We start from the raw sequence: 17,320 nt of genomic DNA, 5'->3' as shown, positions 1-17,320 counted from the left end.
TTTGTTGAGCTGCTTATGTGGCTCAGTCAATATATTGATTTTCCAACTTCACTTTGATGCAAACATAAGACAGTCTTTTTAGATGAATTCTCTGAGTGTTGTCAAGAAAACAAGGAGAGTAGCGTCAAGATCGGGTAAGTCAATCACATTCTCCCTCATGCTAATGCATTTGTTACAATATTAGTGGTGTAAGTTGACAGGTGACTGATAGAGTAATACAACTCATGCTGTGAATGTTACAATTCAAACAGTGATGGTTTTCATTATGAATCCCATCAATCTTGGGTACTCACCTTTATTGAATAAGATCAAGGCTGATCTGATTGTGGTCTTAACACAACGTTTCTGTCCATCCACCATAACTCTTCATTGACTTAGAATCATAACGTTTTACAGTGCAGAAAGAGGCCATTCGGCCCATCGTGTCTGCACCAGCTCCTGAAAGAGCTATCCAGCTCGACCCGTTCTCCAGCCCTTATAGAATCAGTCAAAAATCCAGCTCAGCCTTGAACATACTCAATGATCCAGCCTCCACTGCCCTCTGGGAAGGAAAATTCCAAACACTGCTGATCCTCAGAGGGTAGAAATTCCTCAACATCCCCATCTGTAATGGAAGATCCCTTATATTTAAACTGTACCTCCTAGTTCTATATTCATCCACTCGTAGAAACATGCTCCCAGCTTCTTCCCTGTCAAACATCTTCAAAGCCTTTTATGTCTCAATAAGATGTCTCATTCTTCTAAATGCCAATGTGTATAGGCCTAACCTGCTTAACCTTTCAACAAAGAACAAAGAACAATACAGCACAGGAACAAGCCCTTCGGCCCTCCAAGCCCGCGCCGCTCCCCGGTCCAGGATTGAATCCTGAATCCAGGATCCCCGCCCTTTCCTCTTAAGATAACCCCTTCACACCAGGAATCAGCCTAGTAAACCTGTTCTGAACTGCTTCCAATACAAGGATATGCTTCATTAGAAAATCAAAACTATGCATGCGTCACTGGAAATCTGGCACTGGAAGACGCCAGCAGGGTGCGAACCTTAATTCATAGAATTCATAGAATCCCTACAGTACAGAAGGAGGCCATTTGGCCCATCAAGTCTGTACTGATCACAATCCCACCCAAGCCCTATTCCTGTAACCCCACACATTACCTTACTAATCTGCCTGACACTAGGGTTAATTTAGCACGGCCAATCAACCTAACCGCACATCTTTGGAGTGTGGGAGAAAATCGGAGCACCCAAAGGAAACCCACGCAGACATGGGGAGAATGTGCAAACTCCACACAGACAGCGACCGAGGCCAGAATTGAACCTGGGTCTCTGGCGCTGTGAGGCAGCAGTGCTAACCACTGTGCCACCATGCCGCCCTGAACGCCCGGCGAATCGGCTGACGCAACAATATCCTGGCCTGCTGCACTAATCTTTTAACGCAGCAGGATAGTAGAATTGTGGCCAAGATCTTGCTTGGCTGGGAGACAGAGGAAGTCAGCACGCACAGGGGTGATAGGGGAAATGGGACTTGCTGCAAGTTAAGACATCGGCAACAGAATTTTGGATGCCTTCAAGTTTATCGGGAAAAGAATGAGGGAGGCCAGTGGACAACATTGGAATAGTTGAATCTAGAGGTAATGAAGGCAGCAATGAGGGTTTCAGCACCAGATGACCTGAGACAGATGCAGTGTTAAACAATGTTATGCAGTTGGAAATAGGTGGTCTTAGCGATGGCTTGAATATGAGGTCAGTCTCTCATCTCAGGATCAAATGTGACCCCAAAGTTGTGAACAGACAGGTTGTTACCAGTGAGAGGGATAGAGTTCATTTGCTAGGAAATGGAGTTTGGAGTAGGGACTGAAGAATTCCCAATATCTAATTGGAATTATATTGGAATATTCCAAGGAAAGATCCTTACTAACTTTCATGGTCTATAAACAAGTCACATGGCCGGACAAAAAATTGTATTAATGTTCCTAGGCTTGTTTTTACACAAGGACAACTTTATGCAGCTTTTTTCAACAGTGAGAATTTTTGATTGTTAAACTGTTAAAGAATAACTGCAAATTCTATATTTGAAGATATTAATTTGACCACAAAGGATTTGCAGCCCTCTGCTAGTTTAATCACATTATTAATATATCTATCTATATATATTTCTTTTATTTTTTTGAACATTTATTTTAGACAATTACATTTCAAGTATTGCGGTGGATGAAAAAAGTGAGTATGCCCAAATTGTGCAATCCAGGGCAGATAAATGTCAGTTATTGTTTAAATTGCATGGTGACTTTGTTATTAAAAATACCTATCACAGCACCACCAAAAGGAATAACAAGTATTGCAAATTCTCAGAATGTTTTTGAATAAAGTTCAAAGTACAATCAATACATTTTGATTTTAGTATTTAACTTGTCAATCTCCTTTGATAATTACGTAGTAATATGGTCGTTCTTTATCTTGTTACTTTGTCTCCCCTTTTCAGCTTCTGGCTGGAATCCTCCAGCCATTCCCGCCCCATCGCTGCTGCCAGCGGGAACAGAGAAGTGCCGCTCAGCCGAATCTCCGTTCACTGCAGTGAGACCAGCGAAACCCAGCTGCAAGTGAGGTTGGAGAATTCGGCCCTCTGCCTGTCAAGTGTTTGTCTATTTCTCTTTCTTTCTCACACACACCCACGCGCAGTACCTGGGCTTATATTAAAAAGCACGCAATATAAATTTTGTCTCAAAACTTTTGGGGCTTTACCTTAGATTTTTCAAAGTTATTTGAAGAGTTAAATATTTTTTGTGAAGGCATTTAAAATTCAAAAGTCAGTTTCTTGAATAAATTACTCATTTTTTTGTGTTATATGTCTTCTTAAAATCTTGTTCAAACTCTTATCCAAGACATGAGATATTTCAGTTACTAAGATTTATACTTTTATAAAACGTTTTGAGTAAATCTGAATGAGAAGCCAAGTGCCAATGGTGCCAGTATTGCCAAGGTGATGGACAATAACTATTCTTCTGTTACATGGTTATATCACGCAGTGTGACGCCTTTAATATTGAAAATACCTATCACATAGCACCTACAGGAATATCAATTACTTCAGGTACTTGAAATGAGGTTTAAAAGTACGATGCACTCCATATTCTGAATTTAATATATAATAGAATGATTACAAAGGTTTATTGATATCTGATTGAAGCTACAGTTTCTATCAATCTTCAAAGAAACCAGCACGGAACTACTCCGGCTTAGTGAAGACACTGATACAAAGTTTACAGATGACGGATGAACATAACTACAATGTAAAATCACATTGTCAGTTATTGAATATTCCTTTGGAAAGCTAAAGAAAATGTTTTGATCATTCCAATTGGTGCCAGCTCACAATCCCCAATAAAGTCTGCAAAATTCTGCAGCTGGTTATATAGTTTTCTTTAAGAATTTTAAAGATCCCACTTCAAAAGCTCATGTCCTCGAATCATAGAATGATTACAGCAACAAGGAGGCCGTTCATTGAGTCGGTGCTGGCTCTCTGCAAGAGCAGCTTAGCTAGTCCCACTACCCCAACTTTTCCCTGTAGTCCTGCAATGTATTTCCTTTTCGGATATTGATCCAATTTCCTTCAGAATGCCATGATTGAACCTGCCTCCATCACACTCTCAGGCAGTGCATTCCAGATCCTAACCATTTACTGCGTAAAAAACATTTCCCTCAGCTCCATTGCTTCATTTGCCAAATACATTAAATCTGTAACAGTTGGTTCTCTGTCCTTCCAATGGGAACGGTTTCTCTCTATCTACTCTGTCCAGTCCTCTCATAATTTTGGATGCCTCCATCAAGTCTCCTCTTAATCTTCTCTTGTCCCAGGAGAATGATCCCGACTTCTCCAACCGAAGTAACTGAGGTTCCTCATTCCCGAAACTATTCCAGTCAATCTTTTCTGCACCTATCTAATACCCTCACATCTTTCCTGAAGTGTGACATCCAGAACTGATTGCAGTACTTCAGTTGAAGCCAAACCAACGTTTATTGTAACTTCCTTGTTTTCACACTCTCTGCACCTATTTATAGAACATAGAAAAAATACAGCACAAACAGGCCCTTCAGCACACAAGTTGCAATGGTCATGTCCCTACCTACCAAGGCTTATATATAGGCTTACCTATAACCCTCAATCCTATTAAGTCCCATGTACTCATCCAGAAGTCTCTTAAAAGACCCTATCGAGTTTGCCTCCACCCACCACTGACGGTAGCCGATTCCACTCACCCACCACCCTCCGAGTGAAAAACTTACCCCTGACATCTCCTCTGTACCTACTCCCCAGCACCTTAAACCTCTGTCCTCTCGTAGCAGCCATTTCAGCTCTGGGAAAAAGCCTCCGAGAATCTACCCGAGCTATACCTCTCAACATCTTGTACACCTCTATCAGGTCACCTCTCATCCTTCGTCTCTCCAAGGAGAAAAGACCGAGCTCCCTCAGCCTATCCTCATAAGGCATGCCAACCAATCCAGGCAACATCCTTGTAAATCTTCTCTGCACCCTTTCAATCATTTCCACATCCCTCCTGTAATGAGGCGACCAGAACTGAGCACAGTACTCCAAGTGGGGTCTGACGAGGGTCTTATAAAGCTGCATCATTATTTCCCGACTCCTAAACTCAATCCCTCGATTGATGAAGGCCAGCACACCATACGCCTTCTTAACCACCTCCTCTACCTGCGAGGCTGATTTAAGAGTCCTATGGACCCAGACCCCAAGGTCCTTCTGATCCTCTACACTGCTAAGAGTCTTACCCTTGATATTATACTCCTTCATCCCATTTGACCTGCCAAAATGGACCACTACACATTCATCCGGGTTGAAGTCCATCTTCCACTTCTCCGCCCTGTCTTGGATCCTATCTATGTCACGCTGCAGCTTCTGACATCCCTCCAACCTATCCAAACACCACCAACCTTCGTGTCGTTGGCAAACATTCCAACCCATCCCTCCACTTCCTCATCCAGGTCATTTATGAAAATGACAAACAGCAAGGGTCCCAGAACAGATCCCTGGGGCACTCCACTGGTGACCGACCTCCATTCAGAAAAAGACCCGTCTACAACCACTCTCTGCCTTCTGCAGGGAAGCCAGTTCTGAATCCACAAGGCAACAGCCCCTTGGATCCCATGCCCTCTCACTTTCTTGAGAAGTCTTGCATGGGGGACCTTATCGAACGCCTTGCTGAAGTCCGTGTAAACCACATCTACCGCTTTTCCTTCGCCAATGTGTTTAGTCACATTTTCAAAGAACTCCACCAGGCTCGTAAGGCACGATTTGCCTTTGACAAAGCCGTGCTGACTACTTTTGAGCATACTAAACTTCTCTAAATGTTCATAAATCCTGTCCCTCAGGATCTTCTCCATCAACTTCCCAACCACTGAGGTTAGACTCACTAGTCGGTAATTTCCTGGGCTATCCCTATTCCCTTTCTTGAATATAGGAACCACATCCGCAATCCTCCAATCCTCCGGAACCTCTCCCGTCTCCATCGACAACGCAAAGATCATCGCAAGAGGCTCTGCAATCTCTTCCCTCGCCTCCCACAGTAACCTGGGATACATCCCATCCGGTCCCAGCGACTTATCTATCTTGATGCTATTCAAAATTTCCAACACACCCTCTTTCTTAATGTCTACTATTTATAAAGCCCAGTATTCTGTATGCTTTATAAACCACTCTTTCAATCTGTTTTGCCACCCTCAATGATTTGTGCACATATATCTCCAGGTCTCTCTGCCCCTGCAACCCCTTTGGAATGTCACCCTTTATTTTATACTGTCTCTCTCTGTTCGTCCTACTGAAATGAATCACTTCACACTTCTCTGCATTATATTTCATCTGCCATATGTCCGCCCAATCCACCAACCCATCTATGTCCTCCTAAAGTTTAAGACTGTCCTCCTCCCAGTTCACAATGCTTCCAATTTTCGTGTCACCTACAAGTTTTGATATGTTGCTCTGTACACCCAAGTCTAGGTCAATATCAGGAAGGGCAAGGGTCCTAACACTGATCCCTAGGGAGCTCCACAGTAAAACGTCTTCCAGTTCATAATGTAAACTTCACCACTACTCTGTGGTTCCTGTCACTCAGCCAATTTTCTATTCCAGTTGTTACTGTCCCTTTTATTCCATGAGCTCTACCTTTGCTCGCATGCCTGTTGTGCGGCACTTTATCATTGTCAAATACATCCCTACATGTTGATCATGAAAATCTCATAGCAACTGTGATCTATACTTTACAGAAATTACAACTTTGGCTCCTAACATGACACTGTCTTTATCAAGTGATAAAGTTGAAACTTATGCATAACAAGGGCTTGATTTCCAAATGCACTGGCTGGAATTCTCCCGTCCTGCCTGCCACGGGAAGTGTAGTGGTCGGGGGGCAGACAATACAACGATCTATTGACCTCGGGCAAGATTCTCCTGTTTTGAGGTGAACGTGGCCAAAGAATCCTGCCCAGTATCTCTGTTCACCACCTGTTTGCAATATAGTCATTCACCCTGGCCAATATGGCATCCCTATATGTTGTTCTACCAATGTCACCTGCAACTCATCTATGTGTGAAAAATACACTACCCTCGATTCCTTATGCATCACTGTAAGATGCACTGGGAGATATTAGAGCTGTCACCTAATCCAGCCTGAAAGGGACCTGATTTCATGAAGTTCATGCCCTGGTCATGGTCACAGCCATTGGCAATGTCATTCTTTCCCTGCTCTAAGCTTGCAAGCCTACCTGCAAGTGGTGGCAGATTTCAGTGAGCGCTTCCTTTTGTGAAATGGAGGATGCCCGAGTGCCAAGGTGCCCCTTGGGCAGTGCCAGTTTGCCCCTTGTTCAATGCCAGGGGGCCAGTTTGGCACTGCCAGGCTGGCATTGCCCAAGGGACACCCCCCTCTTACTCTCGAATTCCGGGGATGCCTCAATGGCCTCCCTTCCTTCCAGCGGGGTTGGCCGCCTGTTCCCCGTTAGTAAGGAGCAGTTATAAACCCTGCTGGAATGAACGACTCCCAGTTGGGGGGCGCTGCTAGCGGGCCTGGAGATCTCAGTCCCGGCCCACTAATGATATTGAATTCCGATTTCCGGTGCGGAGCTGCTTACTCTGAAAATTTTAAGCTAGGAAACGTGCGGAAGTCCGGGTGCCCAGCGGGAAGCCGATGAAATGGTCTCCACTTATGTTACCAGGCCTGCTGCTGGGAGAATCGCCCCATGTATTTCTCACTGAGATTGAGGTAGAAAAATTGCCCCCTGAAGACCATGGATAGATATGACCTCCTGCTGGGAACCCTCCTCCCATTCCTCCTCCTTCCTTCGTGAGCAGCCTCCTCTCCTCTGTGTTGTCTCTGTCATTGTCTCTGAAATGCTGCAGACAAATGGGTTGGTAATGACTGATCCATGACTGGATGCAAGTCGGAGCTCAACCTGAAGTCAGAACCAAGGCCTGAATCGTGAGTAAAACTGCTCCCTGCAGACTTCTTCACCAACCTTAAGTAAGAGCTCAAACCACAAAGCACTTCTACAATCACCCAGCAAGACTCGGTCGAAATCAATCAGCAACTAACCTGAAAGTCAGTGATGATCCTTTTAAACAACTAGTTGGGTGGAGGGATCCTTGATGCTGCTTAATGTGCATTCAGCTGTGCAAGATTAAGAGGGGGCATTGGCTGGTGTACTGAGGTAGAAAATGGCAATGCAGGCATTAAATCAGCATCATACACTGGTTGATGCCACTACCTGCCCACCCTGCACACTGCCGGAGCTAGGTTTTGATGCCCCAGGGAGTGAGAATTACTCTGTGACATCTTACACAGGCTGCACCAGATGCGTGCTCTCACAGGATAGCGGACATTTTGCAATGGCAGCCATGTTGTCAAAACGTAAATGTTTTGGAGCCAAGTTTTGCTGCTGCAATCTTCAAAGTACTCAACAACAAAAAAAACTTATAGATCTGTTTCAAATAATATGAGGTAAAAACCATTGGTTTGAGATTAAATATTAATTTAAAACTTACATCTAAGATGCGTGACAATTCAATTTAAATTGCTACATTCAGTCTATATTCAGCCATTGAACTAAAACAATGGCCAGCAATGTATCCTGTAAGTTGTGAACATGCGGAGCTATGCTTATTTGCATGATATTGTACAGAATCCTCACAAGTTGTGCATTTTAAGATACCCCATGTGTGTGGCTGTGCAAAAGAATTTAGAAGTACCATTGATACCAGTCATTCTGTTCAGCACCAATTTACTTGTGTGCCTGGTGTCAGATTTGCAAATTTCTGTTAGTATGATATTAAAACTTGTATTGAGATTCCAGTCATTCTAAACGTTCAAAAGTGTTGTGCCTGATAATTGGATTTAAATTTTCTTTAGGTAGAACTCTCCTGATTTGCTGCAGTTTGCTGTGACAGGTATGATTTTCATGCAGATCCTGAAATGGTCAATGTATGGTGCTGTAAATTTTTAGTGCTTTTCCTCTTGCTTGAATTATGTTATAAATTCACTGCTAGGGCAGCACAGTGGCACTGTAGTTAGCACTGCGGTCTCACAGCTCCAGGGACCCAGGTTCCATTCCAGCCTTGTCTGTGTGGAATTTGCACATTCTCCCTGTGTCTGCATGGGTTTCTTCCCGGCGCTCTGGTTTCCTCTCACAGTCCAAAGATGTGCAGCTTAGGCGGATTAACCATGCCAAATTGCCCCTTAGTCTCCCCAAATGTGTAGGTTAGGGGAATTAGTGGGGTAAATACTTGAGCATACAGGAATAGGGGCTGGGTAAAAGGCTCTGTCGGAGAGTTGGTACAGACTCAATGGGCCTAATGGCCTCCTTCTGCACTGTAGGGATTTTATGATTCTATGATAAATGGGTACATTAAACACTAAAGCTTATGTGGCTCCTAGATAATCATTTTGTTAGGATTAAATTTAAGCTTGTGAATACTTGATCCATAAATTCCTATTCCTATTATATTCATATCAGGAATTCCACCTGTACATAAGCCTGGAAACTAAGTACTGTAACTGCTATTCATTCTGTGCCTTTTGCCATCTGCTGCTGTTAGAGGCAGGGATGAAGGGAGGGAGAAAGGGAGGTAGCTGCCTCTAGGGACACAGTTGGTGGATGACAACAAACTCCCGCCTTCAAACCTTCATTCTCTGGAGTGAATGGTCATACCTGACAAGGGCTCACGTGCTTATTTTTCTATGTTCTCAAGGCAATGGTCTGTCTATAGAATCTCGAAGGCAGTGGAAGCAAGTGGAATAGTGTCAGAGGGAGGCCTTTCACACATTTCTTTCATCAACGAGCAATGTCTCCATATTTATGAACACCCATTTCTAGTCCTCCAGGAGATCCGTCACCTGGAAGGGGTGGGGTAAGGATATCATGTCTAGACAGAAGCTAGGCACAGAGCTTAGCACTGGCGTGGTGGCTTTAAGATTGAGGCTAACCTGCAAAGAATATGCTCACTAAATTTATTACTTCAAGAAGGTTAAGATTCTGCCAAACAGATTCCACGTTAATGACAAGCGATGGACTGACCACAGGTTCATTGCAGGCGCTGCTATCTATCTATAAATGAGCACAAGACCTGGGGAGGCGATGGCCTAGTGGTATTGTCATTAGACTATTAATCCAGAAACTCAGCTAATGTTCTGGGGTCCCAGGTTCGCATCCCGCCCTGGCAGATGGTGGAATTTGAACTTAATAAAAAATATCTGGAATTAAGAATTTACTGATGACCATCAAACCATTGTTGGAAAAATTCATCTGGTTCACTAATGTCCTTTAGGGAAGGAAATCTACCATCCTTACCTGTTTTGGCCTACATGTGACTCCAGACCCACAGCAATGTGATTGAGTCTCAACTGCCCTCCGGTAACTAGGGAATGGACAATTAATGCTGGCCAGCTAGCGATGCCCATATTCCATTCATGAATTTAAAAAAACAATGCAGGAGATGCCTTAGAACATCTTGGAATGTGGTTGCACTCATCTGGCAGCTTCTCCAAAATGACCTTTGGCTGCAAAGACATAAAGGAAATCCCATGCCGGTGACATTGAAGGTCACTGCTGCCTTAAGCTTCTCTGCCAGTGGCTACATCCAGGTCTCCACTGGGAACTTTGTGGCATCTCCTAGTCAGCAGCACCCAACTGTATCTGGGAGTGGCCCCGTTCAGCAGGGTGCACTAATTTGTTCAATACTGCCTAGAACCCAAAAACCAGACTGCAAGAGCGCTGAGACTTGCAGCAATTGCAGCAATACATTTTTCTTTCTTCATAATGCCCTTACGAGGGTCAGTTTGTAGTGAGAGTAATTGGTGTAATTATCCTGGCCGAGCGCAGCAGATTATTCATCCTTTTCCAGCATTGCTGGGCATTTCTGTGCTGGGCCCCATGGGCAGTAACCTCCATTGCGACCTCCAGCTAGGCCACTGTGGTTAGACAGGAAGGCCTCCTGCTACCAACCCGGGGAACCAGCTCCATCATGTGGAAGGGCCTAGAGGAGAACTTGCAGGGAGGCTTCGCTGAACTGTGAGACTGCAAGTTGTCTGCTTGTCTGAGACACTAAGGACAGTCAGACTGAAGCTCCTGGACTGCAGTGAGTGAATGGCTCCCGGACCTTTGACCCCATAGCGTGGCAGGTGACTTCCTGCTCAGGCTGCCATGAGATTCACCATGCTCCGCACGGATACATAAATGATGAGCTGAACCAATGCCAGATTGTGTGTGTGGTCAACCTCCCCCCCACCCCCCTCGCCGCCCCTGCGCCCGGCCCCCCCCATACCCCCTTAGGGAAATCATTCCCACTTCCTCACCTAACTTTGATTTCAGAACAGCAGATTCCACCCTAGGCTGCCAAATTGTGTCCAGAGGTGGCAATGTGTTTGCAGAGTGCTCACTAATAGGTGAGTGTTTAAATACTTCAGTTGAAATCTGCTTCTTCTGTTCAGAATGGATTTTGGATTCAGCGGCCCACTCGCACTGTAATTGATGGATGAGGACTTGTAGAGAAGAACAGAACGCCTGTCATAGTCAGCAACTCACACCATGTACTGTCAGGGTCCATTGATATACAACTCAGCAGGCCCACCTTATCTGAAACAATTACTCAGGAGTAAAGAAAGGAGGGCAATGACACAATTGTGTGATTTTGTTCAGGGAAACAGCTTCCGCACTATCAATTCATCATACTGCACTGCCAGTGGCCATCAAAACACCACATCCTCTTACTTGTTGAAGCTGCCTCCTTTTAGGCAACATTCGGTCTGCTGTTTATAGATGTAATGGGGAGATTAGCATAGCCAACAACTTTACCACTGCCACCATTCATTATCAGCTGCTCATCACTGCAACCGGCTTGCTGGCTTTCTCAGAGTCCACCCATCATTAACTTCACCATCAGAATTATTTGGATTACTGTACACAACGCTATATTCCACATGAACTGTAAGAGATTTTTTCCGATCAATGTTTAACTGGTATCTTGTCTACAGCTGAGAATAATCCAAGATGATCACTTCCATGGAAGCTTTTACACTTCTTCCACCATAAGGCAATTCATGGGTCATGGCACAAGAGACAGATTATTATATTTTTTGATTTGTATCTGTGTCTAACATTGTAGCAACTGAAATAGTTTCTGGTTATTGCTTTCAGGAAGTGTTTTCTTCCTCTTTTACATCTCAGTGATAGGACAGAGTTAGGTGCCTACATGTGGCCTAGATTTCCTTTTCTGTTTTCCTGCTTCCGGTTGGATTTGGAATGAATAATGGTGTAAGATTGAAAATGGGAAGATATGGTCTCATTCAGGTTCATGGAAATCAATATCAGAAATTTCTGTAGGAAGTGATGTGTCAGGAAGAAGTGTCCACTCAATTAGGGATGTCCAAAGGCGAACAGTATATGAATAACATTGTAATGTGGTTAAATAATTACCACGTGTTTCATCACTAGAATCATTATAGAATCTCTACAGTCCAGGAGGAGGCCCTTCAGCCCATCGAGCCTGCACCAACGACAATCGCACCCAGGCCCTACCTCCATAAATCCATTTATTTACCCTGATAATCAATGTATTTACCTTGATAATCCCCCTGACACTGTGGCCGGAATTTTACCGGCACATTCGCCCCAGTGAGGGGAGACTTAATAGAGGTTTATAAAATGATGAAGGGGATAGATAGAGTGAACGTTCAAAGACTATTTCCTTGGGTGGATGGAGCTATTACAAGAGGGCATAACTATAGGGTTCGTGGTGGGAGATACAGGAAGGATATCAGAGGTAGGTTCTTTACGCAGAGAGTGGTTGGGGTGTGGAATGGACTGCCTGCAGTGATAGTGGAGTCAGACACTTTAGGAACATTTAAGCGGTTATTGGATAGGCACATGGAGCACACCAGGATGATAGGGAGTGGGATAGCTTGATCTTGGTTTCAGATAAAGCTCGGCACAACATCGTGGGCCGAAGGGCCTGTTCTGTGCTGTACCGTTCTACGTTCTATGTTCTATAATTCCGGGGGCAGACGAGGCTCAGAGAACAGCATTCTCCATTGGCCTCGGGCGGACGTATCAGTAAAATTCCGCCCTAAGGGGCAATTTAGCATGGCCAATCACCCAACCCGCACATCTTTGGAGTGTGGGAGGAAACTGGAGCACCCGGAGGAAATTCACACAGACACGGGGAGAATGTGCAAACTCCACACATTCACCTGAGGCCTGAATTGAATCTGGGTCCCTGCTGCTGCGAGACAGCAGTGCTAACCACTGTGCCGCCCCTAATTTTCAATATTGGTGTAAAATGAATGTCCAGCATTTCTCTGTAAGGCCTCCAAAAACTCAGAAAATTTACAGCTCACTAATTTTGATCTCTGTGAATCACACCAACTCATCCAATTCAACAAGGGGCAACTCAACATACCACCCTTAACCTGGGCCTCACATTTACTCGTCCTCCTTGGGGACCTCAGTTCATCTGCTATGAAACTCCCATCCAAGTATTTATCACTTCTGAACATAACTGTTCCAATCCTATCCTCGCCTGATGCCAATCCTTTAAATGTATTCTGCTGCCTGTAACTTTTCCAACACTAAGGTTCTGACTATCATCATTTCATACTTCCTGGTTTACATTAGCTTCAGGTCTCCCAGGACCTCAAATCTCATCCTCATATTTACATCACTTTACATTTAAAATCCCTTTCTCTAAGACTTTCTCTGGCCCTTGACAGAAGTTGGCCACAAACCCTCTTCCTCTCCACATTCCCCTCCTTTACAATCCACAATTTCAACTCTGTACCCAACATTTGATCACCCTTTCTACTTTTTTATATTCCTTAGCTGCCGTGCGTCCAATTGCTGCCTACATCTCTGTGAAATGCTTTGCGATATTGTTCTATGTTAAAGGAGTTACATAAATGTGGATTTTGTTGTTTCTGCGAGTGATGATTGAACACTACCTGCAGTCAGATTTGCAGCTGATCAGAAAATTGACATAAATATATAATACTAATTTTAAAATGCCTGTTTCTTGAAGTCTACTAAACTTAATTGAGTTTTCTTAAAGGGGAGGTGCACTTTGACTGAGAGAACTAGTGGGGGTCATTTAAAAACTGAATCTGTGTTCTGATGCTTTGACCAATGGTCAAACTCTCAGGGGTTTACTCCAGGTCAGTTCAGAAGTTGCACATATTAAGGTTCTGGTCCTGTTATTGGGAAATGTGTTTGTATGGTCCAACTAACTGATTGTTCTTATTCTCCTTTCTGCCACAGATGTGCAAACAACTTTATGTATAACTGCAATTCCTAACCACACATCAGATATCATATTTCGCCCAATGCAAGTTTCAGAGAATTGGAAAAGTTCCTAAGTAAGATGGGGCCACAATTTTCCCAAAAAATGACTGTAAAAGACTGTGCCAAAGAAGCAAATCCGCCTGTTTCCCAACTAGAAACCATGGATGAACAGGGATATCCACTGCTTGCTGAAGTCTAGGTCTGAGGTGTTCAAGTTAGGCAACCCTGACCTATACAAGAAAGCCAGATATGATCTAAGGAGATCCATCAAAGATGCCAAAAGACAGTACTGGACCAAGCTAGAATCCCAGGTAAGCCACATGGATCCCCGCCAACTATGGCAAGGTCTGCAAGACATAACAGGCTACAAGATGAAGGCATGTAAAAGCGCTGACTCCAATGCAGCCCTCCTTCATGAGCTCAATGCATTCTGTGCCCATTTTGAGCAAGAGGTCAGCGAGAGCATGCCCTCTACCCCGAAGCCTCGGATGAACCTGTATCTGAGGTCACCATTGCAGACATCAGAGCAGCCTTCTCGAAGGTCAACCCATGGAAAGCGACTGGCCCGGATGGGGTACCCGGACAAGCACTCAGATCCTGTGCAGATCAGCTGGCGGGGGTATTAGCAAACATCTTCAACCTCTCTTTACACCAGTTTGAGGTCCCTATCTGCTTCAAGAAGCTGACCATCATCCCGGTACCTAAGAAAAACCAAGCAGCGTGCCTTAATGACTATCGGCCGGTGGCTCTGACATCCATCATTATGAAGTGTCTCAAAAGGTTAGTCATGGCATGAATCAATTCCGGCCTCCCAAATTGCCTGGAAATACTACAGTTTGCCCACAGCTGCAACAGGTCCACAGCAGACATCATCTCTCTGGGTCTTCACTGAACCCTGGAACACCTAGATAACAAGGACTCCTATGTCAGACTCCTATTTATTGAATAGGCTCAGCCTTCAACACCATTATTCCTACGAAACTCAACTCCAAACTCCATGGCCTGGGCCTCAGCTCCTCTCTCTGCGACTGGATCCTGAATTTCCTAACCCACAGACCACAATCAATAAGGATAGGCAACAACACCTCCTCCATGATCATCCTCAACACTGATGCCCCACCAAGCTGTGTCTTCAGCCCCTACTATACTCCTTATACACCTATGACTGTGTGGCCAGACTACCCTCCAACTCAATTTTCATGTTTGTTGATGACACCGCTGTAGTGGGTCGTATCTCAAACAATGACGATTCAGAGTACAGGAATGAGATAGAGAATCTGGTGAACTGGTGCCATGACAATAATCTCTCCCTCAATGTCAACAAAATGAAGGAGATTGTCACCGACTTCAGGAAGCGTAAAGGAGAACATGGCCCTATCAATATCAATGGGGACGAAGTAGAAATGGTCGAGAGCTTCACGTTTTTAGGTGTCCAGATCACCAACAACCTATCCTGGTCCCCCCATGCCGACACTATAGTTTGAAGAAAGCACACCAACGCCTCTACTTTCTCAGAAGACTAAGGAAATTTGGCATGTCAGCTACGGCTCTCACCAACTTTTACAGATGCACCATAGAAAGCATTCTTTCTGGTTATATTACAGCTTGGTCTGGCTCCTGCTCTGCCCAAGACCACAAGAAACTACAAAAGGTCGTGAATGTAGCCTAATCCATCACGCAAACCAGCCTCCCATCCATTAACTCAGTCTACAGTTCCCACCTCGGAAAAGCAGCCAGCATAATTAAGGACCCCACGCGCCCCGGGACATTCTCTGTTCCACCTTCTTCCATCAGGAAAAAAGATACAAAAGTCTGAGGTCACGTACCAACCGACTCAAGAACAACTTCTCCCCTGCTGCCATCAGATTTTTGAATGGATCTACCCCGTATTAATTTGATCTTTCTCTACATCCTCGATACGACTGTAACACTACATTCTGCATTCTCTCTTTTCCTTCTCTATGAATGGTATGCTTTGTCTGTATAGCGCGCGAGAGACAAACGCTGTATGCTAATACATGTGACAGTAATAAATCAAATCAAAATAACGAGTAAACCGGAACAATCCGGTCTCCCCTGCGCAGACCGGACCACAATCCTCCCACACCTAGTCATATTTTGGGAGAGTGGTGAGTTGTGCACTGGTTCTGGTGGGAGTGGGGCCTAAACACACCGGTGAGCCTGGCTGCAAAGCAATCAGGCGCCATTTTGAAAAGGCACCCCCGATTTCACAATGCACTGTCATTTATGTCTTGGGGCCCTTTACATTTTTGTATGGCTGCGCTCACACGGTAAGGAAGGGGCTGACTTGTGCTGGGTCTGCATGGGAACATACAGTTTGCAGTATGGTGACACAGCCACACAGCTTACAGGATACACTGCTCCTGAGTTTACTATTTCCGGACCCTCTAGATTGTCATTTGGACAAATAGGGTGGGAGTTTCCGGCCCCAAAACCAGAAAATCCCCCCCGAGATCAATAGACCTTTCCATGGTCCGCCCCTTACCCCGCTCCGATTCCCGTGGTGGGCAGAACGTCCCATAAGGTCAACCATTGCCTGATGTAAATTGTGCGATTGAAATGTATAATGGGGTTTGGAAAACAGAGAAATCTTCAGAAGGCTGGTGGTCTGATCAATGATGTCCCTTGTTGCGCTGTGACTAACTTTAAACCTCTCTTCTGCTTCATTGTGAGGATTTTTAATGGGTGCCTGAAGAGGATCACCCCGAGGGTCCATCCATTTATAAGAACATAAGGACCAGGAGCAGGAGCACGCGATGCAGCCCCTCGAGCCTGCTCTGCCATTCAATATGATCATGGCTGATCTCATACAATCATAGGATAGAATAGTGGCCATTTGGCCCATCAAGCCTGTACCAACAACAATCCCACCCACGCCCTATCCCCGTAAGCCCATGTGACCCTGCTAGTCACCCTGACACTAAAGGGGCAATTTACCATGGCCAATCAACCTAACCACATCTTTTGGAGTGTGGAAGGAAACCGGAGCATCTGGAGGAAACCCACGCCAACATGCAAACATACAAACTCCACACAGGCCATCACCCAAGGCTGGAATTGAACCCGGAATCTGGCACTGTGAGGCAGCAATGCTGACCACTGTGCCACCATGCTGCCCATCATCTCAGCCTCATCTCTGCCCATTCTCCGTAACCCTTCACCTCGCTGCGAATGAAAAAACATATCTATCTCCTTCAGAAATTTGTTTAGTGTTCCAGTGCAATCTGGGGCAGAAACTTCCACAGATCCACGACCCTTTGAGTGAAGTAATTCCTCCTCATTCCTGTTTTAAATCTGTCACCCCTTCGCCTAAAACTATGGCCTCTCATTCTAGAATTGATCTGTGGCCTTGATATGATTGACGTAGCACAGGGGCATCATGGCTGTTGCCTAGATATTGAACATACACACCTGCAGATTCACTTCCTGTAGTCACACACTAACTGTCCATTGAGTGAATAGAAATCCTTTC

Source organism: Mustelus asterias, chromosome 10 (genome assembly GCF_964213995.1).
Source record: "Mustelus asterias chromosome 10, sMusAst1.hap1.1, whole genome shotgun sequence".
Lineage (NCBI taxonomy): Eukaryota > Metazoa > Chordata > Chondrichthyes > Carcharhiniformes > Triakidae > Mustelus > Mustelus asterias.
This window is presented reverse-complemented; position numbering follows the sequence as displayed.